Source organism: Pelophylax lessonae, assembly GCF_965119305.1.
Source record: "Pelophylax lessonae genome assembly, chromosome: 4".
Lineage (NCBI taxonomy): Eukaryota > Metazoa > Chordata > Amphibia > Anura > Ranidae > Pelophylax > Pelophylax lessonae.
In genome coordinates this window covers 229,588,696-229,600,800 of record NC_138771.1, presented here as the reverse complement: position 1 = coordinate 229,600,800, position 12,105 = coordinate 229,588,696, and positions in this window count along the sequence as shown.

The following is a 12,105-nucleotide window of genomic DNA, read 5'->3' as shown; positions in this document are numbered from 1 at the left end:
TCCCACAGATTTTCAATCGGGTTTAAAGTGTTACTAAACCCAGGACCCTGCATTCACTATATCTGCTCCCCCCACAGTACACAGAACATGGGAATGCAATCATTATATTAAACATAAAAACTGCTAAATACGGGGGGCGTGGCTACCGGCGGAGAAGATGGACGCGCTTTGAATCCTCTCCGTGCGGCCACCCTGGACACACGCCGCTACTAAGGCTCCACAGACCGGCTGAACCCCACACACTGCTCCGGTGCTTCTCGCATCTCCCCGCCGCAATGACCCGCCGCAAGAAGGGGATCGAGCAGCTTAATAAGCTGTCTGGATTCCTGATCTCTAATAGCGCTGGACTTCGCCAAAATGGCGGCGGCCCGGGATCCCAGCAGCGGGACCGACAGCTCCCGAAAATGAATACAGCGGCTCCTGCCTTTGGGCAAATTGCAAACCCGGACAGCGGACAGTCCTCGGGATCCCCATCACCACCTTCACCCTCCTCAAGAAGTCCGGCGAAGAGCCGTCAAAGGAGGGACTCACCCCAGCGGTCTGCCCAGGGATCAAGTATGGAGATCTCACTTCCTCCTCAAGCAGCAGGCTATCACTCACACCCTGATCCCTTTGCATCGTTCCCCTCAGGCAGTAACCCTATCTCTGAAGGGGTGATGAAAGACATGCTCTATACCCTCCGAGCAACAATGCAGGCAGACATGCAGGCGTGCATGCAGCAGTTAAAAACTGAAATGTCATCTCTGGGGTCTAGAGTAGACGATGTGGAACGCACTGCAGGGAAGCAGGCCTCTTGCATTAATGCAGTTATTGATACTGTTAACACCCATGATGACGAGATCCAGTGGCTGAAGAATAAGGTGGCAGACCTGGAGGATCGCTCCAGGAGGAACAACGTGAAAATCAGGGGGATACCCGAAACGGTGCAACCCTCCCAGCTCCAAGATTATGCCACTGCCCTGTTCCAAGCCCTGGTGCCATCCCTCCCTGCGGCGGAATTAATCATCGATAGGATTCACAGGCTGCCTAAGCCTTCATTCCTGCCCAGTGAAATCCCCAGGGACGTGCTTTTGCGGGTGCATTTTTACCGCGCTAAGGAGCAAATCATGCTAGCATCTCGCCAATCTCGTACCCTCCCAGAGGGATATGGCGCTCTTCAACTGCTCCCGGATTTATCAAGGCACACGTTACAAGCCAGAAGGAATCTTGCGACGATCACAAAGGCCTTAAGGAACCACAATATCCCACATAAGTGGAAGTATCCTGCCCTCCTTTGTGTGACCCACGGTGGATCCTCCGTGCAAATTCGCACTCTGGAAGATGGCATCCAGGCCCTACGTCGGTGGAACATCCTGCCTCCTCAACAACCTGAAACTTCGTCTCCCTCGCAACTGCGACCCTTGGAGGAGGAATGGCATGTAGCTTCTCGCAAGAGGCCCCCCAAAACGGCTTCCACTCAAGTGAGCCCCAACACCTAACATGTCTTATTTCAACAGGTGTCCATGGCCATAGAAAGATCTAATTTCCTTGGCCCCGTCTTTGCTTCCTGTCGGTATTTCCCGACCGCGGATCGCGAGGCGGTCCTTTTCTTACCTTTGTTTTTTTTATGTCTTTTTGGTTGGCATTGGCATCTTCAACACTGTTCCTACCTGTTTGATTATTTTCCCAATTTTCGCGGAGGGCTAAACCCTCTACGACTCCTCCTAGCTGAGCTCATGGGAACACTGGGCATTATGCATCTCGTTTACCCACACCGAACTGATGACTATTAAAATACTGACCATAAACGCAAATGGCCTCAACCACCCTGCTAAGCGTCGCTCTTTGTGGAAGGAGGCATTGGATAGCAGGGCTGACATACTTGCTGTTCAGGAGACCCATTTTCAGTCAGACTCTCATCCGTCTTGCAACCACAAAGACTTTTCCCAAATTCTACTGGCGTCAGACAAGGTGAAGCAGCGGGGAGTTCTCCTGGCATTCAAACATTCCCTGGCACTCAAGATTCTTACTTCTGTTCTGGACCCCCAAGGGAGGTTTATCATAGTTGTATGTGAATTGAATGGCTTACTAGTGACGATCGTCAATTTATATGCTCCGAATTCTCATCAACTACGCTTTATCCGCAGACTGCTCAAGCAAGTATCACAAGTCCGGAAGGGTCATTTGCTTATGTGTGGTGATTTTAACCTTGTTGCCGATCCCGGGTTGGACGTGTCTGCGTCCCCCCGGGGCCGGCAACAAGCGTTGGGGGGCCTGTTACACTCTGAACAACTGTATGATGTATGGCGGTGTCATCACGCCAATGAGAGAGATTACTCTTTTTTCTCGTCTAGACATGGTTCGTATTCTCGACTGGACATGTTCATAGTGGATAAATATCTGTTGGGCAGGGCCACCTCCTCGGAGATCAAGACCATTACTTGGTCGGATCACGCCGGGGTGGAACTGACCATTGAGGAGACCACGAAGGTGGCTTCACCAGGGGTGTGGAGGTGTGACACGCGCATGCTGCAGGAGTCGGGGTGTTTTTCCCGTATCTCAGATAGCATGCGAGAATTTTTTCTCAACAATACTTCCTCTGTCTCCGACCCTTGGGTGCTGTGGGGGGCACACAAGGCCTATATTCGGGGGGTGTGTATCCAGCAGCGGGCAGGGCTCCGGAGACAGAGGAACAAGAAGTTGTCCTCCTTGTTGGAAGATATCCGATCCCTGGAGAAGGAGAACAAGCAAAATCCTGTCACAGCTATCTCCGCAAAACTGGTGCGACTTAGGCACGAACTACGTCTTGTTCTTCTGGAACAATCAGACAATCAGCTGAATTTCCTGAAGATCAAACATTACTCTCAAGCCAACAAGACAGGGAAATACCTCGCCTCACAGATTAAACGCAGGCAAGCCAATTCCAGGATTCCGTTTCTACTCCACCCTGAAACTAAGAATAAGATTTCGCACCCACAGGCTATTGCCGATGAGTTTGCGACATTTTACAGCTCCCTGTATAATTTAAAAGATAACCAGTCAGAACCCCAGCCCACCACGGAAGGTATCAAGACTTTCCTAGAATCTACTGTTTTGCCCTCTCTCTCAAAGTCTCAACTAGACGCCCTTAACTCCCCCTTCACTGTTGATGAAATTAGATCTAACGTTGGTACGCTCCCTAACGGTAAATCACCTGGGCCGGACGGTCTTCCCAATGAGTTCTACAAACTTTTTTTCCCGCATATAGGACCCACCCTAGCAGCAGTGTTCAATAAAGCTATGTCCGTGTCCGCTTTGCCCCCTGAAATGCTAGGGGCGCACATCGTAACGCTTCCTAAATCGGGCAAGGATCCGATATCTCCGGCAAATTTTCGCCCGATATCTTTATTGAACTCTGATGCGAAAATCTACGCTAGGATTCTCTCCAAACGTATACAACTTATTCTACCATTGCTGATAGGTAAAGATCAACTTGGCTTCACTCCGGGTAGGCAATCTTCGGATGCCACCAGGAGGATAATTAATATACTTCATGTAGCCCGATCCGCCAAAACACCCTCAGTATTGTTGACATTAGATGCCGAGAAGGCTTTCGATCGGGTGCACTGGGGATATATGAAGGCCACCTTACTAAAATTCGGGTTTTCTGGGCCAATCCTATCTGCAATTCTGGCACTGTATTCCTCCCCATCCGCGCAGGTGTATACCTCTGGTTCATTGTCCAAAACATTTCCCATCACCAACGGCACCAGACAGGGGTGCCCGTTATCCCCAACGATATTTAATCTACTGATTGAACCCCTAGCTGCGGTTATTAGGTCTAACCCTGTAATTTATGGCTTCCAATACCCCGCATCGCATCATAAAATTACGTTGTTTGCGGATGACATCATCCTAATGCTTACCGATCCCTCTAAGTCTCTCCCTGCAGCGTACGAAGTGTTACAGGCCTTTAGCCGCGTCTCCTACTATAAATTAAACGCGTCCAAGTCGACAATTCTCAATTTGGGTGTCGTCCCTGCCCTGCAAAAAGATCTCAAGTCCCGAATCCCAATCCCCTGGTCGTCGGATTGTATCCACTATCTGGGCATAGACATACCTGCCGACATCTCAAAACTCCTGCCGCTCAATATGACTAGACTCCTGACTAAGATAACGAAGGAAACTACGCAAATGAGCTCGAAGTATCTCACATGGAGCGGTCGTTTAGCGGCGTACAAAATGTTCATACTTCCGCAACTTCTGTACTTATTCAGGGCACTCCCCATAACATTCCCTGCTACGCAATTGGCTAAATTCACCTCCCATACGCGGCGCTTTCTATGGGAACATAAGAGGGCACGCTGCGCCACTTCCATTCTCACTCAACGGAGGAAGTTTGGGGGGGCGGCCATGCCTGACATCCCTTTGTACTACTGGGCCACCATTTTCGCTCATACGAGACATTGGGTTGTCGGGGTGGACTCTCCTCTCTGGGTTGACCTAGAAACTAATATTGCTCCCTTCCGTGACCTTCGGGTACTACTTACCAGTGACAAATGGATCCCTTGGGATCTCAACCTCGTATCTCCGACTATGCAGGCCTCTATTCGGGCCTGGCGGAAATTGACGGTCCCCACTCATGACCGTGACATTCTCTCTACACAGCGGCTCCCGATCTCGTTGTTGAGTGTCCACGTGCCTGACCTCCCGATTCGGGCCCTCCACCTGCACAATGTGCTTCATGTAGACCAATTTTACCGAGGTAGGGATCTGATCCCACCAGGTGACCTACTGACTGAGTATGCCCTTCCACCCTCTCTCTTCTTTCACATCTACCGCATATATCGTTTCCTGTCAACTCATCCTCTAAACGACATGGTGGTTGATGGCAAACTCTGGGACCTTTATCTGTCCCAGAATCCATCACCCCCCAAACTGACGCACTACTACCACATACTGCTGGATGACAACACCTTTTACAAATCCAGGCCTATGTTCAAATGGGATAGGGATCTTGGGCAGAGCTTCTCTATCTCCCAATGGAAACTAGCAGCATCTACTTCCACCGTTTTCACACATTGCGTAAATCACTGGGAGATGATGCTTAAAATAATTAACCGTTGGCATTATACTCCATACCGGCTGGCGGGATTCTCGCCCGCCCACTCCCAACTATGTTGGAGAAACTGTGACCAAGTAGGAACGATTCTCCATATAATGTGGTCCTGTCCATCGCTCACCAGTTATTGGAATCAGATATTCAGCTATATGGCCTCTCATACCGGCTGCTTAATTAAGCCTAATCCAGCATTAGCAGTTCTGAACCTGGGGATGGAATCTATCCCCTCGCAGTATAGACCGTGGGTGTCACATGTGTTGTTAGCCGCTAGGACAATCATCCTGCGTAAATGGAAGACTGTAGTCTCCCCCAATCTGTCGGAGGTAATTTCCCTACTTAGGCTTAACTATCAGTACGAGAAAGCACTGGCGGTCAATTCTATGACACTGTCGAAATTTAGAAAATACTGGGACTTTTGGTCCACTTTTTGAAAGCCATTATCCTTACTGCTGATATAATTTTGGTTATTGTTACCCAATCCCATACTTGTTAATGTACTCTACAATATTACTGTTGCTTGTTGTTGATGTTTGCCAAGGCAAATTTGTTTGTTTGTATTGTTGAAAATCTAATAAAAATTATTTACAAAAAAAAAAAAACTGCTAAATACCTTTTCTCAGCTGAAGTAAAAAGCAGTCTATAGACTTCTATCAGTGTCCGACCGAGTGCTGGTTAAAGCTTGTAGGAGGAGGTTTCATTCTCCTCTGACTGTCCTACGCGGCTGTATGACCCCTGACCCTCTGTTTGGATAGTGCTGATTAGCCCTGTGCTGATCACATGCACCCTCCCCCAAAAAAAAATATCTCTAGCAATACACACCAAACTGAGCATGTGCAACGTGCCCCCAAGGCTCTGTACTATCAGCAGAGGATTGGGAACAGTAAAAGAAGCGGAGGATCAGAAAAGGCATGATCAAACAGTGTGGAGGATTAACCCCTTAGGTTACTCAGTGAGTATACCTTAGCATACTTAACTGCATTTACAGACTAATTTTACTGTTGTGAGTTTAGTGGTCTAAACTGTGGACTACACACATAGTCTGACGAAACCGAACGTCACACGTAGTCTGACGAAACCGGACGTCACACTACGCGTGACTTCATCAGGGATCACGTGATCCCTGATGACGTCACACGTAGTCTGACGAAACCGGTCGGGTCCGCGCATTACGCTCACGTCACTTCCGGTTCTTTGGAACGCAGCCGGAACGCAAACCGGCGTGCGATGCTGTAAAGCTGTTCCTTCGTTTACCTGATGTAAGTGGCCTCTTTTATTCACCTATTAAACTGAATATTAAACTGAATATACGTACTATGCCATGAAGTTCCTTTTTTCTTATATATTGATCGGTCTGTGTGGGGTCTGAGAGCGAGGCATTGAAAGAAAAACCTACCAGTCTCCTTAGGCGGATAGATTACCACAAGAGGAGTCCTCAATCACTATAAATAGTTAAAGTTGGAGTATCCCACTATTTCCTTCTCCTATGCCCATTTTACAATAAACAACAAAAACAACCAAATACCTCTGGATTGATTATTTGAGTGTGAGCCAAGGAATAAAGGACTTGTCTTGACTTATGGCTGGGTGCTGGTAACCAGGGCAATCTACAGAGTGAATATCAAGCAGTCCCTACGGGGGCAGTGCTACAGAGATATGTACCCATATATCTTCTGCTGACTTCTCCCCTATACAGCTTCTCTATTCTGTAAAGATACACTATTAATACTACTACTTTTTACACTATTGAGTGTCATAACATACTTTGAAAGCATTGAATAATGTAAAAGCCTATCAACACCAAAGCATGTCCCAAAAAACAAATCCAGCCTGTTTACAGTAATATACATCCACTATTGACAGTGGAAACCGTGCAAACTGCTATAACGTAGGCCACAGATACTGACAGTCGTCACATGTTTAGATCAAACTGTCTATTGCTATTTAATATATCCCTGCGTGACTATTTAAGGAAGATGGGGTCATTGTAGCCCTATTAGTGCACTTGCGACAGAGACAAATGAGTACTGTCCGTGATACTTTTTTTATTTGCACTGGCATACAATTTTTCAGGACAAGCTTTCGGGGTATGTCCCCTTAGCTTGTCCTGAAAAATTGTATGTTAGTACAAATCAAGGAAGATGGGGAAATTATAAAATGAAGCCGAGGAACACAGCACTTGACCAGGCCTAAAACTGAACTTTTTTAAAATGCCTTGAGAAAAAGGACCATGGAATTTGAACAGCTATCCTGAGCATCCCCTTCTATTTAAAGCTGTAGTGAACCGTCAGAAACATAAAAAGCAAAGGGCCACCATGCAGGTTTAACCACTTGCCGACCACCAGCAGTACATATACTGCAGCAAGTGGGCTCTGTCCCGCGAAACGACGTAACTGTACGTCGTTTTGTGGAACCGCTAGTGGGGGTGCATGTATGCCGCCGAGGTGCACGCACGCATCAATTGGCTACAGGGGGAGCCAATCAGCATGCCCTGCGGCCACGATATATGCCGGGCACCCATGATCGCTCCCCGTTGTAAACAGGCAGACTGCTGTTCTGTCAGCTATGAACACAGGGATCCTGTCTTCCTCTTATTTAGGAACACAGGTCTCCATGTTCATGCAGCAAGCCCACCCCCCTACAGTTAGAAATCACCCCCTAGGGACATTTAACCTTTTGATCGCCCCTGCTGTTAACCTCTTCCCCGCCAGTGTCATTAGTACAGTAACAGTGCATATTTTTAGCACTGATTACTTTAGTAATGTCACTGGTCTCCCCAAAACTGTTAAAAATGTCAGTTAGGTGTCCGATCTGGCCGCTGCAATGTTGCAGGCCCCTTAAATTCACTGCCATTACTAGTAAAAAAAATAAAAAAAAATAAAAATGATGTAGCACCCTACAGGTAGGTGCTAGGTAAAGGTATAGTGGGCCTTGTCTGCCTAACAGCAGGGCTGTGATTTATTAGTCAGGGTGTCATGGTTTCCAGGTGTGCCTGCTGAAGGGGGAGTTTCCCCACTGGCTCCTGTGAGAGGCTTCTCATAGGGCGGTGGAGGAAACCCAATCAAGGGACACATCCAGGCTTGTAACTACCCCAAAAGGCAGATTGTGCTGCAAAGGATTCTGGGAGTGGGTATAAGTTTGGGGGTGGCGCATGACACGATATCTTTGGCAGGAGCAGAGTCCCAGGAGGGAGAGAACAGCTGTCTCTCCTCCTGTCTGAAGAGGAGGATCTCGGGGTGCTGCCTGAAGATCCAGAAAGTGCTGAGCTAAGCTGAGGGGATCCGGTGTGCCGAGACCCTGCGGAGAGTCAGAGGGGTCCAGTCCCAGGAAAGTCTACACAGGTCGTGAGTACTGAGAATTGCCCCTGGGGGTCTGCCTGAAGTTAGAGGGGACCACTCCGGAAGAGGTTTGGGGATCTAGTGCCAGCTAGTGGTGAAAGAAGGGTACCTAGGTTGAGGACCCTGAAGTGACAGAGGGGGTACATAGTCAGTGGACCCTGAAGAGCTTAAAGTGTAAAGGGGGCGCCTGCGGATTAGGCCCTGAAGTGCTAGTGCACAGTGTGAAGTGTGCCAGTTGAGAGTTGCAGCAGTACAGGAACTTACAAGGAGTTTTCTCAGCCAGTGCAGTACTGTAAGGGAGCCATTCAGTGGCTTTGAGATATAGCAGTGTTACAAGTCAAGCAGTTCTACAGTCCTGGATCTTCTGGACTAAATTCAAGGATCCAGCACAGTTTTCAGTACTACACAGTGTTCAAGCGTTAGGAAGCGTTGGCTAGCGTCAGCTGGCGTCAACACAGCGCTAACAGACATCTTTGCCAGAAAAGTCCCACAATTGTATTTAATTGAACCTAAAGGAATATCCCACTCATTCCCTTCTCCCATCCCCTTAAATACAATAAAACAACAAAACAAAGATGCCGGAGTTGTCAATGTCTCAGTGCTCACACCCAGGGCCGCAGCTCACAAGGGCTGGAGGGGTAACTGGTACCGATGGCAGACCCACATCAGGCCACAGGCCTGGAAAACCTGCTACAATTACATAAATCTTTCCCCTAGTTTGCAGACGCGATAACTTTTGTGCAAACCAATCAATATACACTTATTTTGATGTTTTTTACCAAAAATTTGTGGCAGAATACAAATTGGCATAAAATGATGAAAAAATTAGATTTTTTTTTTAGTGGGAATGTTTTAGAAAGTTAAAAATATTGTTTTTTTTTTTTTAGAAGTGTCGCTCTTTTTTTGTTTATAGCGCAAAAAATAAAAATCACAGAGGTGATCAAATACCACCAAAAGAAAGCTCTATTTGTGGGAAAAAAGGACATCAATTTTATTTTGGTATAGAGTTGCACGACCGCGCAGTTGTCAGTTAAAATAATGCAGTGTCGTATAAAAAAAAATGGCTTGGTCATTAAGGGGGAAAACCTTCCGGTCCAGAAGTGGTTAAGACATAATGTACCAGTATGCACTGCATACTAGCACATTATGACAGACTTACCTGTACATGGAGCTCTTCAGCGCAGTGATGTCATGGCTCACTGACCCTATTATCCTTACCTTGTCTGGTTTTGCCGACTCCAACTGTATGAGTTGAGTGTATGAGGGGAGCGCTTTTTACCGGTGAAGTCACCAGTTGCATGTTGTGTGAATATCGTCTAAACCAGAGGTCTCAATCTGGTGGTCCTCCAGCTGTTGAAGAACTACAATTCCCATATTTTCGCAACAGCTGGAGGCCGCCAGTTTGAGACCCCTATCCTAAAGAGTGTATGTTTGTAGATATTCCCTGTACCTACAGATAAGCCTTATTATTGGCTTACCTGTAGGCACAAGTTCAAAAGTTGAGTTAATTTGATTTTACTGCACTATTTGATTACCGGTTATTTGAATGAGCTCTAAAAACAAGCACTAAAGACAAGGTCTTAGTTCACTAACATACTGTATATCTGACTCCTGTTCTGTAATACGTCAACTATGACATGACTCAGAGGGCTGTCATGATGTCTGTGGGCTAGAACATAAATGAGCAAACTTTTTATGGGGATCTTCACAAAGGAAAGAAGAATTGGCTTTCTTTATTAAAATAGTTGGCCTGGTCAGAACTGTTTTCCATTGACAAAGTGGAGATAACAGTGACAACACAGGTTACGCAATGTACTCTGCTCTTTAACACTCAGAGCATACCAGTATACAGTATGTGACAAAGGGGAAAGAAATCATCAAACATATCTTTCCCTATTGCCTGAGCCTGGCTTATGTCTATTTAGGGTCACTACAATGTTAAATATGAAACACAGCTTTTATGCTGGCGATTAACTTTGTACACTTAAACCAATTTGGAAAAAAACAGCAAACACTTGGCTGTATCAATTTTTTCTTTGTAAAACCTCAAGACATTTTAGCATGAAAAACACAGGTCTTCCTTTGAGAGTGAGAATAGCTTTGAAACCTATAAGACTCATGTCAGGGAAAAAAAATATTCCCACTCAGGAAGGATGAGCTTAGGTTCCGTCTGAATCTATAGCCTAATACACACGCAACGAATTTCCGTCGAACGGTCGTCCATCTTTTGTCCAGAGTGGTGTTTTTTTGTTTGGAATGTGCTCTAGACTGCACACAAATTTTCCCGCCCGACAAAATTCTACTTCAGAAGTGATGTCATGTGTTGGTTTGCTTTCTTTGTTTTCTTTCTTCTCTGAGCATGCCCAGTCTTGCTCATAAGATTTTTCCCTTTCGAAATCTGTACTGACTGCACGAAAATCGGCCGTGTTTTGACAGAGGACAAAAATTTTATAGCCCGCACACCAGATTTTTTTAGGCAGAAAAGTCGGAGTCGGTTGTCGGAAGCATCATACTAACAAGCTGAAAATCGGCAGATCGGTCGTCGGACGAAAATTCCCGGCCGAATTTCGACTCGTGTGTACGGGCCTTATGACTGGATAAACTTGGAAGGAAGCTGGGCCAATTAGTTACAGATGGGAGAATCCCCAACCCACTGCACATACAAAAGGGCAGGGATGCTTGTGACATCATATAGTCATGTGATATATTGTCTAGTTCTAATAGCTGTAAGTACCCTATTTTAGATTTATTGTAACTCGGTCATGCGATCTTTATCAACTTCTTCAGTGATCGATGAAAAATATATGGGTGGAGCAAATTTAAAGCATGTGATGCATCATGTACATGTCACCAAAGTGTATTGATATCTTTGCTCTGATCATTTCAGCTGATTGGTGTTCTGGTGGTCACATGACTGATCCTAAAATATATAACACATAAAATCAGTGTCCCATTTAATTCATCCACATAAACAAAAAAAAAAAAAAAAAACGTTAGTCTTCTAGGCCACCCAAGGTGACTCCTACACGTCATGTGGCACGGCTCAATGATCATTATTGACATTGAATCACTTTCTTTTTGCTACATGAGCATCAACAGATCCACATGACATGCAGGAATGCCATGAGGGGCAGATAGCTGTGAAAAATAGAAGTTCACAGCTTCCTGATGTTATACTTGGAGCATGCACAGACTGAGTGACAAACACAGAAGACTCGGGATCGCATGCAACAGTGTTGCTGCTCTGCACAGCAGACTCTGTTGGGCTGGAAGGATCACCAGGAAATCACAAACTAATAACAGACTTTGTAAATAAAAGAACAGCACACACAGTGTCAATGTCTTACCTTGCCCTCCTGTTGGCAGCCATCTTGGACATGTGCAGACTGCTGCCTTTTATAGACTCTAATTGCATCATCACTTCATGCTGCCTGGGCGTTGCACATTGATGATCACTAAAGCTATCACCTGCTGGGTTGCTATCATTGGCCTTGTGCTTGTGGTTCAAGGTGCATCTCTGCTAGCAGTCTTTTGTTCTCTGTGTTCCTCCATGCATGACCTGGCTTGGCTGACGACCCTCCTGGCTCTCGACCCGGCATTGGCTGACGACTCTCCTGGCTCTCAACCGGGCATTGGGTGATGACTCTCCTGGCTCTCGACCCAGCATCAGCTGATGACCAGGTTTTAGCA